Below are 17477 nucleotides of genomic sequence, written 5' to 3' on the forward strand. Positions count from 1 at the left end.
AATAAACTGACAACGCCATGGCTAAAATGAAAAAGACAAACAGACAAACAATAGTACACATGACACAACATAGAAAACTAAAGAATAAACAACACGAACCCCACCAAAAACTAGGGGTGATCTCAGGTGCTCCGGAAGGGTAAGGAGCAGGATGTGGCACCCGTCCTGTTGCTTTTGAGATAACAAATCCGGTAAATAGTCTAATTCGGTAGGTCACATTCATGAAAGGGAAGGGGAGTGTAGTTAGGACATAAGGAACATATTTGATGTCATTTGTGAACGGTCAACCAACTCGTGATGGCGTCCGTAAAATCTACGAAGAGATGATTTCAACTTCACCATTTGGAACTCTTGATTTAATAGCTTCCTTGTGAACAACAACCCTCCATCAAGGAAATGCAAGCACGGGAATATCTATCAATTGGGAGATATATACACCGTATGCAGGTGCTGCTGGAATGTTGCTACTTAGAAATCGAAAGTTCACAAATGGAAAGCTGAAATCATCTCTTTTGTCGTAAAGTTGCATGTTATGTTGTATTTATTCTAATTTATCAAAAATATATATTCTATCAGTTCAATATAAATCATAAATTAGTCATGAAAAGTTTACTTCTGACCAGAATTCTTTTTGAAATTTCCAATTTTCTTTTTAGAAAAAGCATATACTTACCAATGAGTGGCGGAATTTGATGCGACTGTCATTTAAGTGAGAGGTTTAGCTAGCTATAAAACCAGGTTCAATCCACCATTTTCTAAATTTGAAAATGCCTGTACAAAGTCAGTAATATGACAGTTGTTGTCCTTTCGTTTGATGTGTTTTGTCATTTGATTTTGCCATTTCATTAGGGACTTTACGATTGAATTTTCCTCGGAGCTCAGTATTTATGTGATTTTACTTTTTTTCTCTTGAATTTTATAGGTCCCATTGAATAAACTGCGCAGAGAACAATTGCATCAATTTAATTTTCATAAATCAGTTTATTGAGGTAGGTGCAGATACACCTAGATCGCTTTTGTACATAAGCTTATTATAAATTCTACCGAAAATAATTTCACAGAAAGATTGCTATTTGTAAACCATTAATTTGCATTTCCAGGTGAAAGTTTTTTTTCGGGGAAAAAAATAAAAGGGCAATGATTTCATCGAAAGAAAGATGATAGCACTTTGAATGTTCGGGCGTGTTTGCGTTGACTATTCTGTTTTGAAAATGTATATTTGATACATCATCTTGCTTTAGAATCATACCCCGCCGCATTTTTGCGCCTGTCCCAAGTCAGGAGCCTCTGGCCTTTGTTAGTCTTGTATTATTTTAATTTTAGTTTCTTGTGTACAATTTGGAAATTAGTATGGCGTTCATTATCACTGAACTAGTATATATTTGTTTAGGGGCCAGCTGAAGGACGCCTCCGGGTGCGGGAATTTCTCGCTACATTGAAGACCTGTTGGTGACCCTCTGCTGTTGTTTTTTATTTGGGCGGGTTGTTGTCTCTTTGACACATTCCCCATTTCCATTCTCAATTTTATTTTAAAATATATTTAGGCTACAGGTTGATTTTATAATATTATAAATTTGCAGTCCTTATGAATGAAACACATGGGTCTAGTGAAATACCCTTCTAACAGCAGAGTAGGCAATTTAAAACAATAATGTTTTACCAAAATTTCTTGAAGACAGACTCATAAAAGTGGATCTAAAAAATGCATATTTTGAAGAAAAAAACTAATTTGTGTGTGTGTGTGTGTGTGTAATCTATGATTATAAGTATTCAATCTCCAAAATGTTCAGGCTGCCCTTCCTTGAACTTTTTAAATAATGGGGAAATGATTGTGACGAAGGAGAATCCTAACTGGCTGACAAACAAATAAATTGACCAATAAGAGATGATTCTGTGGAAAAATTTAATTTGGTTTGCAACAATCAGGATAAATGATGACTTACACATTTCAACAGGTCCATTACTTTAAACCTTAAAGCAGATTTCATTGAAACTTGGTATCATTTGAGTTAATTCTCAAAAGAAAAAAACATCGTTCTTAAGAGGAGGTGTTGATAAAATAAATGATACATAGTTCCATATAGATATATAATTTGATTCTAATTTATTGAATAATTGATTAAGTTTATATAACATAGATAATGTAAGATTTTAAATAATTGTCCATTACAACTTGAATATGAATAATTCGCTTTATTTTTCTTATTATATAATATTTCTATATTTTTAAATGCAGACTAGTTTTTAATTGTCTATCGTTCTTCCATTTCTGTTTAACTTATCCAAACAAATCTGTTTTAATGTCTCTTAATGATTTTCTTACTGCCGGAATAGAAAGCGCAACCCCGATAATAAAACCGATCACCATTCCAAATGAAAAAATACCAAAATGATATAATGCTGTTCCAGCAGCTCCAGTGGCAACAAATTTAAGAAACTCCATGAAGATTCTTGTAATTGGCGACATTTTTCAAAAGATCTGCAATTTTCAATTAAATATTTAAACTAAATACTTATATATTAAATTTAATAGAATAACATTCAATAGTAAATTAAACCATTACTGTGCTTGGATTCAAACTTGGATCGGAATAAACCTCAAACTCGTCATGTAAATGGCCAGTTTTTTCCAGTAACTGTGCTTTTTTGTTGTAACAATTGGTTCTTTTTTCATTTTGCTTTTGAATTTGGCGACGACTTAGTCTACTTTAAAGTCTGCCGCAAATCTGCATGAAATAGTTGCATTTCAGTTAAGGGACAGGCATATTAAAACATAATTTATAGAATAAACAAAAACATATTTCAGTATCATTGAGTTCATTTAAAGGGGCACTAGCTACGAGATATATAAAAAATCTAAAGTTTGATTTTTTTCTGTTCAATCAATAATGAAAGTCAAATAGTAAAATAACAATTCGCTTTTTGCAGCCAAAAAGGTTCAATTTTGTCAAATTACGCGAAGAAACATTGATAATTAGTTCTTCACTTGCAAGTGAATGAGTCGACCTCTTTAAATCCGTATTCATGTGAACTTCAATTTAACCCCTAGTTAGAGATTGACAACGCATGCATTGTACGTGTACTGGTTATTTAAAGAAAAAGAATGTCAACAATGAAAGTGAAACTACGGTAAATCATTTGATTACTAATTGATGCACATAAAATAATTCTTATATGGTTGAAAACAATGAGAAACATATATTTTTAATCTATAAAATAAAATCAAATAGACCTATACAAATCCAATTCCACGTGTTGGTTTAATCTATTCATATCTTTTTTTATGTTTACATCGCTTATATGGTCATCTGAGGTCAAATCGATAGTTAATTAGATGGCGTCTGGACTAAAATACACACGAAACGAACCTATATATTATCTACCCCATGCTCTTTAAACTGTTTAATTTAGACTTTTGATAGTTTGGATAAATGTGTTACATTGTTATAAATAAAATATGAGAATTTGAGTCAAATCGGTGACCATAAATTTGACAGCTAGTGCCCCTTTAACATACATACAACTCACAAAGTAGTATTCTACATTTTGAAGAAAATAGGGACACTTAAAAAGGTCGTTTGTTGAGCCACAATATTTGTCTGTAGGCTAGTATTGCGTGTAGAAAGTATCTTTAAAACTATATTGTGTCAGTATCTTTATGACAATTTGGTTTTCTTGTTTGTGTAAACGTTTGTTCTAGACAACTTGATGCTTGTTAGTTGTGTTTATGTACTTGTTTCTAAGTACATACAACTAGTACCACTTAATACATGTATACAAATCGAGTTGAGTTGTAATATATATGAAGAATTAGAACGTTGTCATATTAGGTCAGATACCAAAGTTGCATGATTTCTTACTGAGTAAAGTAGAATTTAGCAAACCCAGGAAATCATCAACATTAAGATACAATTAAATGTTTTGATTATCTCATGGAACTAATTGTATTGGATGAAATGTATTAAATCTTTTCTTAATGAAACTGGTTTATCTTAAAAGAGGGACGAAAGATACTCATAAATCGACAATAAACTGACAACGCCATGGCTAAAAATGAAAAAGACAAACAGACAAACAATAGTACACATGACACAACATAGAAACTAAAGAATAAACAATACGAACCCCACCATAAACTAGGGGTGATCTCAGGTGCTCCGGAAAGGTAAAAAGATCCTGTTCCACATGTGGCACCCGTAGTTTTGCTTATGAAATATCAAATCCGGTTAATAGTCTTATTCGGTAGTTCACATTCATGAAAGGGAAGGGGATTGCAGTTACGACATAAGGAACATATTCGATATCATTTATGAAACTTATGAAACTTATGAAATTAACCACATATTACCAATAGAAAGTGGTAAAAGGAAACAAAATCAGGGAGATAAAAGAATAGTCGGACGAACAATCCATGTGACTTAAAAGATCTTAGAATGTATTGCATTATGTAATGAAGTGTAAATTTTTCGATATAGAAAGAAAAAAGTTTACAATGAAACATACTTATAATGTAATTATTATCTACTACAGTACTTTCCCAAACTAATTAAGGAATGATTAATTAGGTTTAGAAGAATATGAATTATTGAGATTTTGTTACATTTTTTATTCACTGCATGATAAAAGATATAAAACCACTTGTAGCCTTCAGTTAATAGAGATAGAAAAATGTTAACGGTCATGATACATATTCAAATCAATTTCTGTATATAATGATGAATTTACTTTAGTTAATTGTGTGTGTAGAGTTTTGGAGAATGTTAGAAAATTGATAAAAATTCTTAAAAGATTATCATTACCTCTATGAGCTTGGAAATACTACCGTGCCACCAGTAGTGACTTTGTTTTACCTATTTATTCAATATTAATATAAACATAGTGTGATATAAGTTAACCAAATGACACTTAAAATAACATTCGGACATCAAAATATTGCCAAGTTTTTTTCTAACAATAACTATTGAATGAGTCTTTGGTTATTAAGCAAATAACCAAAATTAATAAAAAAAACCTCCGATTCGCCCCAATCCATCTAAAAAACATTGTTGGGTCCGCTATCGAAAAAACATGCTTCTTAACAACAAAATTATTTCATTTACCTGTGTAAAATGTGAGTCAGGTTTTTTCAAAAGTGATAATTTTCTAAATATTGTTTAACATTTCACAGTGGTATTATACTTTGCACGACTTTGCCCCCCGCAGAGCTGTAGAAACAGTACATTAACGGGTGTTACACGGACTCTTTTTATATGATTCACGGACTATATTTATTTGTTACACAGACACTTTTAATGAATAGAACCACTCGTGCATGACCAGTGAGTTCATGGGCACTTTAAATTTCGATTAGATTTCAACTTTTTTGGTTCACCGACATATTTCCTGTCTTTAAAAAAAATATATGTACGTTTGCATCAATTTTTTTTAACAATTTCAGTAAAATACTATTCATACCAGTACACTAAGGGATAAGCCATTTAACTTTAAAAAAAAAGCGGGGTGATCGATGTATTTTCTTCAATATATAGACATGAATAGTATTTTGGACAATGTTAAAAGTAAAGAAATTATGATACCGACGTTTATATTTCAATATAATAGACAAGAAATATGTAAATAAAAATCAAATCTTATCAAAAGATAAAATCCCTATCAACTCACCAATGCACGATTGGTCCCTCGTATAATGCATGTCCAAATAGGCAGCTAATCCGTACATGCCGTAATCGTGAAGAAAATCACATCAATTCATTGTTTTGAAACATTTATATTGTTATTGAATGTATATATAAGTTGAAATCATATAATTCATGGGCCATTTTAAAAAGGGGGTTTCGTACCTCGGACAAAAGGGTGGGGATCAAACTGTATTTCACCATTCAAATACATTAATTGTCCAATCTCCTGGACCCCCTCTCCCGCCTTTCCCTGAATCCGCCACTGAATATTACATTCATGTATTTGATAGCAAACGTGCGATTTTTACGATTTTTTTACAGGTGGAATAAGGGGGGGAATGGTACATTCTGCATTTTTTCATAAAAATAAAGATCAAGCCTGTTTAATTAAAATAATTTAGCCCCCCCCCCTTTCCCTCCTTTTCGTTTCCCCCATAAATTTCGAACTTTTCACTGAAATCTTTTTTTGATATATTACTTTTTTATGACTCACTTGCATTTTAAAAGTCTCAAATATGTACAAAACTCATCTTCTACTTGAAAAGGTTCTTTTTTTAATCAAATTATGAGTTTCTTACTTTTTGTTCTAGGAAATAATCTCGGCCAAAAGGATATGTAAAAAAATGTTTAAACTATAACTTACAGTTTCTGCTTTATGACCATTAAATGTTCAGTCCTGCAAATTGTGCTACTATTTTCTTGAAACGTCGTACAAGTCAGATACAAAACAAAAGTAACAAAAAACAGACCGGAAACAACCTGCCGTATAGTTTTCCTGCACTTGTAGTCAGGCCAAGGTCATCGGCTATCGCCTCGGACCTTGACCTGACTATCCGGCAACGGTTGTTACCGGCCTGTTTCTTTGTTACCTTTGTTTTGTATCTAAATACTTAACTTTGTTTAAACATGTTTTTTTACTCTTGACCTTAATTATTTATCCTTATAATTTTTTACTATGTATTTGCATTCAGGTATCAAAGATAAAGTTTATTCGTTCATTGTGTGTTAATTTTTTCATTGAGTTAAGCCTTCCAATTGATATTTTAAAATGTGTTTTATATGTTGTCATGTTATACTAATGTTTCAGAAAAGGGAGAAGTTTGGTACCATTAAAACGTTTAATCCTGCTGCAAATATTTTACACAAGTAATGTTTCGGACCCTTTATAGTTTGCTGTTCGGTGTGAGCCCATGCTCCGTGTTGAAGGCCGTACCTGACCTGTAATGGTTTACTTTTATAAATTATTACTTGGATTGAGAGTTCTCTCCTTGGCACTCATCACACATTTTCCTATATCTACTTTCTTCTTGCTTTATCGGATATCATCTTCCACTGATGGCCCAATGTTATTACCTTCAAAGTGAATAATACTCCTATACAAAATGTAACCTTATTTGTCTTTAAAAATGTACAAACATACAACAAATTATTAGATATTTGTTACTTACGATTCCTGCTTCAATATTAACCGTCTACCAATACAAAAGACATACATGTAGTGACGAATGATTAAAAATCGATGAGACTTACCAAAATTTAGCTGATAAGCTTGTTGAGGGTAGAATTGGGGAACTACACGACAAATGAAGGTGAATATTTTTGGTTTAGTAATACTTGTTTGACTTTATATAACTATTTTGATCTGAGCGTCACTGATGAGTCTTATGTAGACAAAAAGTGCCTCAGGCGTATCAAATTATAATCCTGATACTTTGATAACTATTAAATATGACGGTTGCTAAAGAAAAGGAACTAAACGATAGTTATCTAGGCTCACTTGACGCTAACGTTAGAAATTAACGCCTGATGATAATGGACATTTATACCTTGGGGCCCTGGATGAAGATTGGATATTTGAACCGGTAGTCGATGATCGGCTGTTGAACCTAAGTAACCAATTTTTTTTAATTTATATAAATATTCCATTTTAATTATTGCACTTCTCACGTTGCATAAAATGAGGAAGAAATGACAGGGCGCTTTTGGGGTCATAATAAAAAAAAAGAAATAACCAAATTATCAATTAGAAAGGAAACCGACAAGATTCAAGTTAGCAAACAAAAAGAAAACCTGAAAAAACTGATAAGCATATAACCAAAAACTTGCATTGCGATAAAACTTCCTTTGGAATCTGCTTACAATCATTTCCAGTAGGTAGACGAAATGAAATTAATTTTCAAAAAGACTAAATTGATGACCTATTTGTTTATTTAATAAAATATCTTTACCAAAGCAACTGGAGTTATCTTTTTCTTGATATATTAATTTGGTCATCAATAAAGGCAACAGTAGTATACCGCTGTTCAAACTCATAAATCCATGGACAAAAAACAAAATCGGGGTAACAAACTAAAACTGACGGAAACGCATAAATATAAGAGGAGAACAACGACACAACACTACAATGTAACTAACACACACAGAAACGGACCAAGCATCAGACAAAATCCCACGAGAATAACAAAAATAACATCAAAACCAAATACATGAATTTGGGATAGACAAGTACCGTGACACGTCTTATCGCAATGTCAATTTACACTAAAAAATAAGAGAAAACAAACGACGCAACGTTAAATTGTAACACACACAGAAACGAACTATAATATAACAATGGCCATATTCCTGATTTGGTACAGGACATTTTTAAAGGAAAAAATGGTGGGTTGAACCTGGTTTTGTGGCATGCCAAACCTCGCACTTAAATGGCAATGTTAAATATAACATAGAAATGACAACATAATATTACAGGACTACAATACAAATAAATAGGAAAACGTATTAGACAAAGAAACACATGATTAATGAATAACAAAAAGCATCAGGTTTAAAATTTATTACGCCAAAAACGCGCCTCGTCCATACAAGACTCACCAGTGACGCCCAGATATAAAAGATCGAAAGCGAAAAAAAGTACAAAGTTGTACAGCACTGAAGATCAAAAGTTGAAAAAGGTTGTGTCAAATACGGATAAGTTTGTATGCTTGGGATAAGAACATCCTAATTATTTAGAACAATTAATGCTATTGCAAACAGTAAATTTTATCAAATGAATATAACAGATATACATAATGAAACTGAAGTATTAACTCGTTACATAAAACAAACACGAATACATAATGAATGACCAACACAGAATAGACACACCCGACTCAGTCCAGGCCTCAACGCAGTAAATTATGAAAATGACGTCACATACGACGGTGAAAGGGCATTAAAAATTACGTGACATACGATGGTGAAAAGGCATTAAAAATTTGAACATATGAAATTTCTGAAACAGCAGAAAAATTACGTCACATATGAAAAACTATATCTCAAAAGTAAGATAGAATTAGGATTGATTAAAGATTAAAATAGAACTAAATACTGATATTGCATTTAAACACAATGCATGAGGCATCAATATACAAAGTATGAATCATTCAGGTCTTTCACCTTCTAAAATATAATGCTTTTGAGAAGTAAGCTAACGCCACCGCCGACGTAATTTATACACGATGTATAACGCACTGTACTATCGTAGATGAGGCATACAATCAATACCGAAGCATAAGAACTACTCATTAGAGAATAATTGATTGTTGTGTGGTTTGTTACATACATTGGCGTCCAACCAACACTCATATGTTTAGCATGTATGTATCTTTTCAGTCGGTCATTCACACCAAACTATATTATATATTTTTACTGTGCTTATTTGTTTGCTTAAAAAAACCCATCTATAAATAAGGTCACATTACTATTAATTCACGGTACGTTGTGCAATACAAAAATGTAATTTATCGTCAAGTTTTAGGTAAATAATCACATAATAATCAAATTCAAAGTTTGTAAGATACATAACAATATCACAAGAAATGAGAACATGTTGTAAATAGTTATCAAAAGTACCAGGATTATAATTTTATACGCCAGACGCGCGTTTCGTCTACATAAGACTCATCAGTGACGCTCAGATCAAAATAGTTAAAAAGCCAAATAAATGCAAAGTTGAAGAGCATTGAGGATCCAAAATTCCAAAAAGTTGTGCCAAATACGGCTAAGGTTATCTACTCCTGGGGTAAGAAAAACCTTAGTTTTTCGAAAAATTGAAAGTTTTGTAAACAGAAAATTTGTAAAAAGGACCATATAATTGATATTCATGTCAACACCGAAGTGCTGACTACTGGGCTGGTGATACCCTCGGGGACGAAACGTCCACCAGCAGTGGCATCGACCCAGTGGTGTAAATAGTTATCAAAAGTACCAGGATTATAATTTTATACGCCAGACGCGCGTTTGTAAATCCTGTTTATTTAAGAATATCTTGGAAAAAAGTGAAATACAGAAGGTCGAACTAAAATGTGTGTTCAGAGTTTTTGTCGAGCCTGTAACTTTTGTTGCAGAAAGCTCGACATAGGGATAGTGATCCGGCCGCGGCGGCTACGTCGGCGGTGGCGTTAGTTTACTTTTCAAAAGCATTATATTTAAGAAGGTGAAAGACCTGAATGCTTCATACTTTGTATATTGATGCCTCATGTTACGAACTTTCCGTCAGTCACATGTTCAATGTCCTGACCTCATTTTCATGGTTCAGTATTAAATTACTTGAAAAAAATTTAGATTTTTTAAAATGTTAAATTCTCTCTTATCATAAGTAATAGGATAACTAGTTTTGGTATGTGCGTACCTTGCAGGGTCCTCATGCCGGCATACAGTTTTCACTTGACCTCGACCGCATTTTCCTGGATCAGTGAACGAGGTTAAGTTTTGGTGGACAAGTCCATATATCAGACACTATAAGCAATATGTCTAGTATATTCGGTGCATGGAACTAAGGACTGTAAGGTGTACATGTCAGCTGGCAGGTGTCATCAGACCTTGATCTCATTGTCATGGTTCAATGGTTATAGTTAAATTTTTGTGTTTTGGTCTTTTTTTCTTATACTATATGCAAAAGGTCTACTATATTTGGTGTATGGAATGATTGTAAGGTGTACATGTCTAGCTGGCAGGTGACATGTGAGCTTAACCACCTTTTCATTGTTCTGTGGTCAAAGTTTTTGAGTTTTGATATATTTTTCTAATACTATATGCAATAGGTCAACTTTGTCTGGTGTATGGAATATTTCATGATCTATATGTCAGTCGCACAGATTTTATTTCACCTTGACCTAATTAACACAGATCATTGCAAAGTGTTAAGTATTTCTGTTTTGGTCTGTTTTTATCAATTTATAAGCAATAAGTCAACTATATTTGTTGTATGGAATAATTATTAGCTCTACATGTCAGACTGACATGGTTCATTTGATCTTGACCTCATTTTCATGGTTCATTGATCAATGTTTAGTTTTCTTGGTTAATGTTGAGTTTATCTGACAGTTGTAATAAAGCGTGTATATTTAGGACCATCAACATAATATCAATAATAAGTAAAGAAGGCGAGTGTGCACTCTTGTTCTAACTAAGAACTGTCGCCTTTTATTTGTTTGGCTCATTCTATTATCTTAAACATGTTAAATGCAGGTTACAATCATATTTGCCACTCTCTACCATTTTCGGTTGAGCGACAATGGTATTCAATTGTACATGCTTTCGAATAAAGATCAAATGGACATTTACATTTCCAACATAGGTTTTTACACCATTCGAAATGTCTTTGAAATCAACAACGAAAGAAGGCGAAAGCGGACAAATTTGGTCGTTATTCGTAGATAATTTAAAAAAAAAAAGAATATTTTGATCATGAATTTGCTTACCTTTGGACTAGGAATAAAATTTCAGGAAAAATTGTTTATTTCGTGTAGACACAGCAAAAAAAGCACCAACTGCTTTAAGCACGTATGTACTGGCATTATATCAAGAACAAGTGTTCCAAAAATGTCAATTTGCCATACTTGAAATGGTTCACTAGGCGTAGGATACGCTACTTTTCTCTTTCATTTTTAAATTGCTATCTTAACGTCACTGTTGCAAGATAAAAATGCACTATTAAAAAGTATCGAGTATTCTGAATTCCAATTTGTGTACCGAAAGGAGAGTCATGAGCAATTATTAGGATTTTCGAAATAAGTTGGTTAGGTCTGATCTTTGTTTTATTTTCCGATTTTGATTTTCTATGGTGATACAACACGTATCGTCAACTTAAATAAAAACACACTATCATAGTAAAAAAAAACCGGCGAGATTCCTTTTTTCGAATCCATTACAATGATTAGTTATGTGGTCAATATGATTTGCATTTAAGGAGGTGGGACATTGTTTGTAAGTACCCACCTGGTCTCTGATGTATTTGGTGATCATGACAGTTGTCAATCATGCTAGTATCACTACTCAATCACCTAATAAACATGTTAAAAAGCCTACACACCATTATACCTTAAAGATAAACATTTCGAAATAAACTGCTCCAAAAATGTACCAAAATTTTTCACAGTTTATATGTGCATATGTGCACAGACCCGAGAATTATAGGGAACTATATTTTAGTGTGTATACATTTCATAGATTTGGTAGCTAACCTGTGCTTGTTGCTAGGGAGCTCAGTGCCGAGGAAAGATTTAGAACAAGATCCAATCTTTCAAAAAAAGGAAAGTCCCTAATCAAATAACAAAATCAAAAGTTCATACATATCAAACGAATGGTTAACAACTGTCATATACCTGACTTGGCACTGACATTTTCTTATGTAGAAAATGGTGGATTGAACCTGGTTTAATAGCTAGATAAACCTTTTACTTATATGACAGTTGGATCAAATTCCCGTATATTGGCAACGATGCGTGAACAAAACAAATACTAGTAGGTAAAAATGTAAAAATAAAGGGGACAGCAGTCAGCATTATGTTATCAATGTAATTACTACAAAACAAACAAATGTAACAAAGAAGCACAAAAAGGCAAACATCAAATTTAACAACCTCATTTTGCTTGTTTATTATACGATTTTATTTATACATATTGAATCCACCCATAAAGGATTAAAATATTAGGGTACTGGAACCAAATCCGTACCCTGACAGACACAAGGTTAGATTAATATTAACTTGGAAATAAAATCGCACGTTTGACGTCGCACAGGTAGAAATAAAATAATTTTGTCGTTCAAAGTTTGACGGGACGCATCATCTTCTTAATATGCAATATTTATTGTTAGATTACAATATTTCCGTTGTAACTTTTTTGATGTTGGAGGTATTTACTCCAACTGCAAAATCCCTCAAATTATCAACAAGTTGTTCAATGTTCTGCATGTTCTGATAATGTGTAATATTTTTTTTAATTTTTAGGCGATTGTGTACATAAGAGTCCGACTCGTTCGAATTTGCATCTTATTGATCATTTCGTGGGTTAGGCTCGTCAGTTTACAATATATGAATCAAAATGTATGTTGGCTGCCATGGCTATACCCTTTACGACAACGTGCATGTGATATTATCAAGACGGACAACAGATTGTCCTCTGCTTGGCTTTCGATTGGAATATTTTAGGGATTTTCACATCTTGAGAGTTCATCGTTTATTTGCAATTGTTCAGCAGGCTGATATGTAATTTTAAATGTAAATTGCTGGAGAATGGCAAGCCAATACTTATAAATAGCTACTTTGAATTGCTACACGAACAATGGTGAGAGAGCTTGATGGTCGCACTCCACGATATATTATGTATAAATAGTCCCCACAGGATGTATGCTAGTTACCATTCCCAACAACTCTAAATGCGTAGGTTCATACGACTTCTGGCACCGTGATAAAGATTTGATAAAATATGAAATTTGATTTTTCTTTTAATAGGGTACATTTGATAAAGCATGTACCCACTGCTTTTGATGAAGTATCAACATCCATATAAACGATAATTCGAAATGATTCAAGCGGAGCTTGTCAGTTTTACCAATATGATTTTTAAGATTTAAAAAATGCTGTATATTGTACAATTTTCCATTGAACTCTTGCATTTTCTCCCGGATTTTGGCCACTGGACTGATTATTCTACTGACATTTGGTATAAACTTTTTGAACCAGTAAAATAATCCAACTGTGTGCCTAAGCTGTTTTGTTATTATGGGTTGCCAGTATATCGACAATAGCCTTCACTCGATCTTTTGGGGGTCTTATTCCATGTTTATAAATCTCATGTCACGCTTGCAAAATGGTATCTTTTTTGTCCTAGTTGTAGTCCTGTGTATCGAAATCGATTTCCTTTGATATGGTCTAAATGCTTTTCGAAGGTTTCAGAGATTATCAGTACGTTTTCTAAAAAGCACAGAAAAGTTCTAAATGTTAAACCACACAACATCTTCTCATTCAATTGCTTATATGTGTTTAGTGCTTTCTATACCGCCATCGTTTTTCCCTTAAAAGGTGAACATTGCAAAACATGTGTTGAAAGCGGTAAATCGTTACGATTCGGCGGATATGCCCATCTGAAAAATCTAGAAGACAAATATGTCGACGTTTTATAATTTGGTACTACTTCAGCAAAAGATTACATCACTTCCTGTATTAAGTTTGGGATCACATATTTAAAGTATTCTGTTTTCTTCTTAAACCACAAATGCACTTGCATTCAAACATAGGCGTACTCATGCATTCGAAATTGTTAAAAATTCTAAAATATGTTTGCATTTTGGAATCGTTATTTTCATATTGATGGCATTCAATAATTTTATCGGAACTTTACGATTAACAGGAATAACAAGTAAAAATTGACAATTGGCAAATGGAAAATGTCTTGCATATCCTACTGCAACGTTATATGACAACTTCTCTTAGGTCAAATATTTTATAAGTGGCTCAAGGTCTACCCTCTTAAAAAATGTAACTGTTTTAACAGAAACAATTTAATGACTACAACTAAAACCACTAAAATCTAAAACAGTTATATTTCCTTGTACTAATTCAGTGACGAGAATCAAAGGATGATATTATTTTGTAATCATATATGATTTGATAATTTCATTTTTCGGATGAATTATTGTGGCTTGAAGTTTGGATTCCGGTAATGCAGGTTTTATTGTTGTTTGCTAATCGAATATCCTTTTCGCTTAATTGTCCAACATTAAGTTTATGACGATCAGATATCGAATCATAAAAAGATTTAGAAATGACATTGACAGAGCTCTCTGTAACAACTAATTCTACGTTCGCCGAATAAAACAGTAATGTGCAGCAATTTATCCTTTGTTGCATTTTCATCAAAATCGGCACTAATACTAGTATACTGAGTTAACCCGGAATATTGTGGCCAACCACCAGGCTGGTACTGTGTCCCTGTGCATAACTCTCCAGTTTTGTACATAATGGGGAATGATGCAATTCTGATAACAAAGTTGGCATTGTTTGGAAGATTTAAGTAGACCAAAAACCGTTAAAGTTACAAGATCTTTGAACATGTCAAAATGAGACGTATTTGAATAATTTGTTTTTCTACTTTCAGATTTGTTTTTCTTTGCTTGGTATCGCCCTGTCTGTCATTCGTGTGGATGAGCGGGAGGTTTGACTAGCTATAAAACCAGGTTGAACTCACTATTCTTATCCTGTATCAAGTAAGGAATATGACTGCTGTTATCTACCGTTATGTTATATGTATTTTTTCTTTTGGAGTTCAGTTTTTCTGTTGTTCCGTTGCTGTCCTCTTAATGTTAATGTGATTCATTCTATTTAGTTTGAAACCCGGATTTTTTTTCGCTTAAAGATTTATGACTATTGAACATGTTGAACATTGATAAACTATTGTTGCTTTTATTCATATCAATTATTAAAACACTCAACTGTTCTATTTTGTCCTTTATTTCATGAATATCAGATCGGTGTGGCTCATTCTGAACGTCTCCGTGCTTACCCAGAACTAAGTCAGTGAGAATGGCAACCTGATTCTTAAAATCTCAAATAACCTTGCTGTGGTTGGAATCATAACTCATTTTTTTTTAATTTCTGCGGTGCACGTTTAAAAAGCATCTATAGAGTCTCCATGATATCTATATTTATAGCACAGGCTTCCTACATTTTTGCATAAGGCATATTGTGAATCGACAGGTTCACAAAAAAGACAATTGTTCCAGCAATCTGTTTATACATTTCTTTTCTAACTCGTGGTCATGCTGTTTCAATATATAAGCTTTTTCATGCAGTTGACAGACATATTGTTCTAACGACTGATCACCCAGCGATAACACCATGTTCTTGAAAATTTCATGTATCTGTCTATATACGCATTCAAAACCAGAATAATCAATATGTTACTGTGTCTTAAATTTGATTTGAAAGGTTAAAAAGTACACTGGCTATATTATTATAAAACTGTCAATGAATTAATAAGTTTTTTTTCATATATACCAAATAAATGTCAAGGAAATGTTCTATTATAATTTTTTCAGAAATACGCCACAAATATACTTTTTTACCTGTCCTTTGAATATATATTTTTTGTATATTGCTTTAGATTGCATTTTGAATGTCTTGAGATGTGTGTTGTGTAATGACAAACCTATTATAAGTAGATACTTTTTTGTTTAAACTAACCCTTACACATAACAACATAAAATATGAATTACATGCACATTCAGTCAGTTATCTTAATGAAAGTATTATTGAAATGGTAAACATATATTAAAAAAAGATTCAGTTAACAAAAGTTTAATAAGCGTAACTAGAATCAGATAACCTGTTCATTATAACTATTTAAATTAAATTGATAAAACTGAACACATGTATAGCGTTACAAAGTACTACATAACATTCACATAGTGTCTTGAATAGTTATGCTGGGCGTGGCTGGTGGGTCTGTGGCTGGAGGGTCTCCCGTATGTCATCCCTTATCTCCTTTAATGTTTGTCGGACTACCCGATGTGCAAGTGCCACTCCAAGTGCAATGCCAACCGTAACACCAGTTACGAAACCTCCAAAAAAATATCCAATGGCGGTATAGGCAGTTCCTATTTTTGCTACCTCAGTTCCAGCGGCTATTGCTACTGCACCACTCATCGTTTTGGTAAAAGTGTTGTTAGTCAAGTAATTTCAAGAGATCTGAAAAGATATAAAAAAAGTCACAGAGTACACAAAAAAAAAGATAATCGAGATTTTATTAGCTAACCTAATCATCTGATCTAATATACGGTATATGAAATCTACTGTAGCCAGATCGTGTCTTTCGTGGTCCGTCGTTATAATTTAATCCGTCATCATTTACTAACTAGTTTGTTGTGTTTATTCAACATTAAAATTAGTTTAACAAAGACGCGTACAAAAATGGACAAATCTGACAATTAAGTCAACGTTGATAATTCAAACAGTTAAGGCCTTTTTTTTTCTCGAGAAAGTAAAAATAAGTTAATATTAATACGAGGATCAGCAATTAGAAACAACATTATAAAAACTCTTATGAACTCACCGTTACTTATATTTATCGAACCTGGCCACACTTTGCAGTCCGAGTAGCTTGTGAAACGTCCTTAATCATCCTATTTATATCTACAGTCTTATCATTTTCTATTTTTATAACCAATGTAAGTTTTCTTACTGAAAGAGAATTAAATATTAACAAAAAGTTGGATTTCCTGTTAACATATTGATTTATTAAATTGAAGTTGAAGTTTATTTTTTTTCTGTTCTTAGTCCTTTAAATGACATTTTAAAAGTGTTTATTATTGGTTCCGATACCTGTTGTGAGTGTTCTGTTTCCAATTGATCCAAATGTTGGGAAAACCAGTGAGAAAAAATCCAAATTTCTAAAAATATCCATTTGTCCATACTGAAAAGCATATTAAGGTAAATTACATAAAAGTTATCTCATGAGGACGCAGTGTGACAGTGT

The 17477-nt window shown here is 32.8% G+C and overlaps 2 long non-coding RNA genes across 2 annotated transcripts; both read right to left on the reverse strand.

Annotated features, from left to right (window-relative positions):
- Positions 1-2087: 2087 nt before the first annotated feature.
- LOC143048956 (uncharacterized) lies at positions 2088-7204 on the reverse strand. Its single transcript, XR_012969960.1, has 2 exons — positions 7127-7204; positions 2088-2479 (listed from the first exon to the last, which is right to left on the reverse strand). It is a non-coding gene; the product is annotated as an uncharacterized LOC143048956 (long non-coding RNA).
- An 8950-nt stretch (positions 7205-16154) lies between these two features.
- LOC143048957 (uncharacterized) lies at positions 16155-17185 on the reverse strand. The gene is made up of 2 exons (XR_012969961.1): positions 17055-17185; positions 16155-16690 (listed from the first exon to the last, which is right to left on the reverse strand). It is a non-coding gene; the product is annotated as an uncharacterized LOC143048957 (long non-coding RNA).
- Between the last annotated feature and the right edge of the window lie 292 nt (positions 17186-17477).

This window comes from Mytilus galloprovincialis, chromosome 10 (genome assembly GCF_965363235.1).
Source record: "Mytilus galloprovincialis chromosome 10, xbMytGall1.hap1.1, whole genome shotgun sequence".
Classification (NCBI taxonomy): Eukaryota; Metazoa; Mollusca; class Bivalvia; order Mytilida; family Mytilidae; genus Mytilus; species Mytilus galloprovincialis.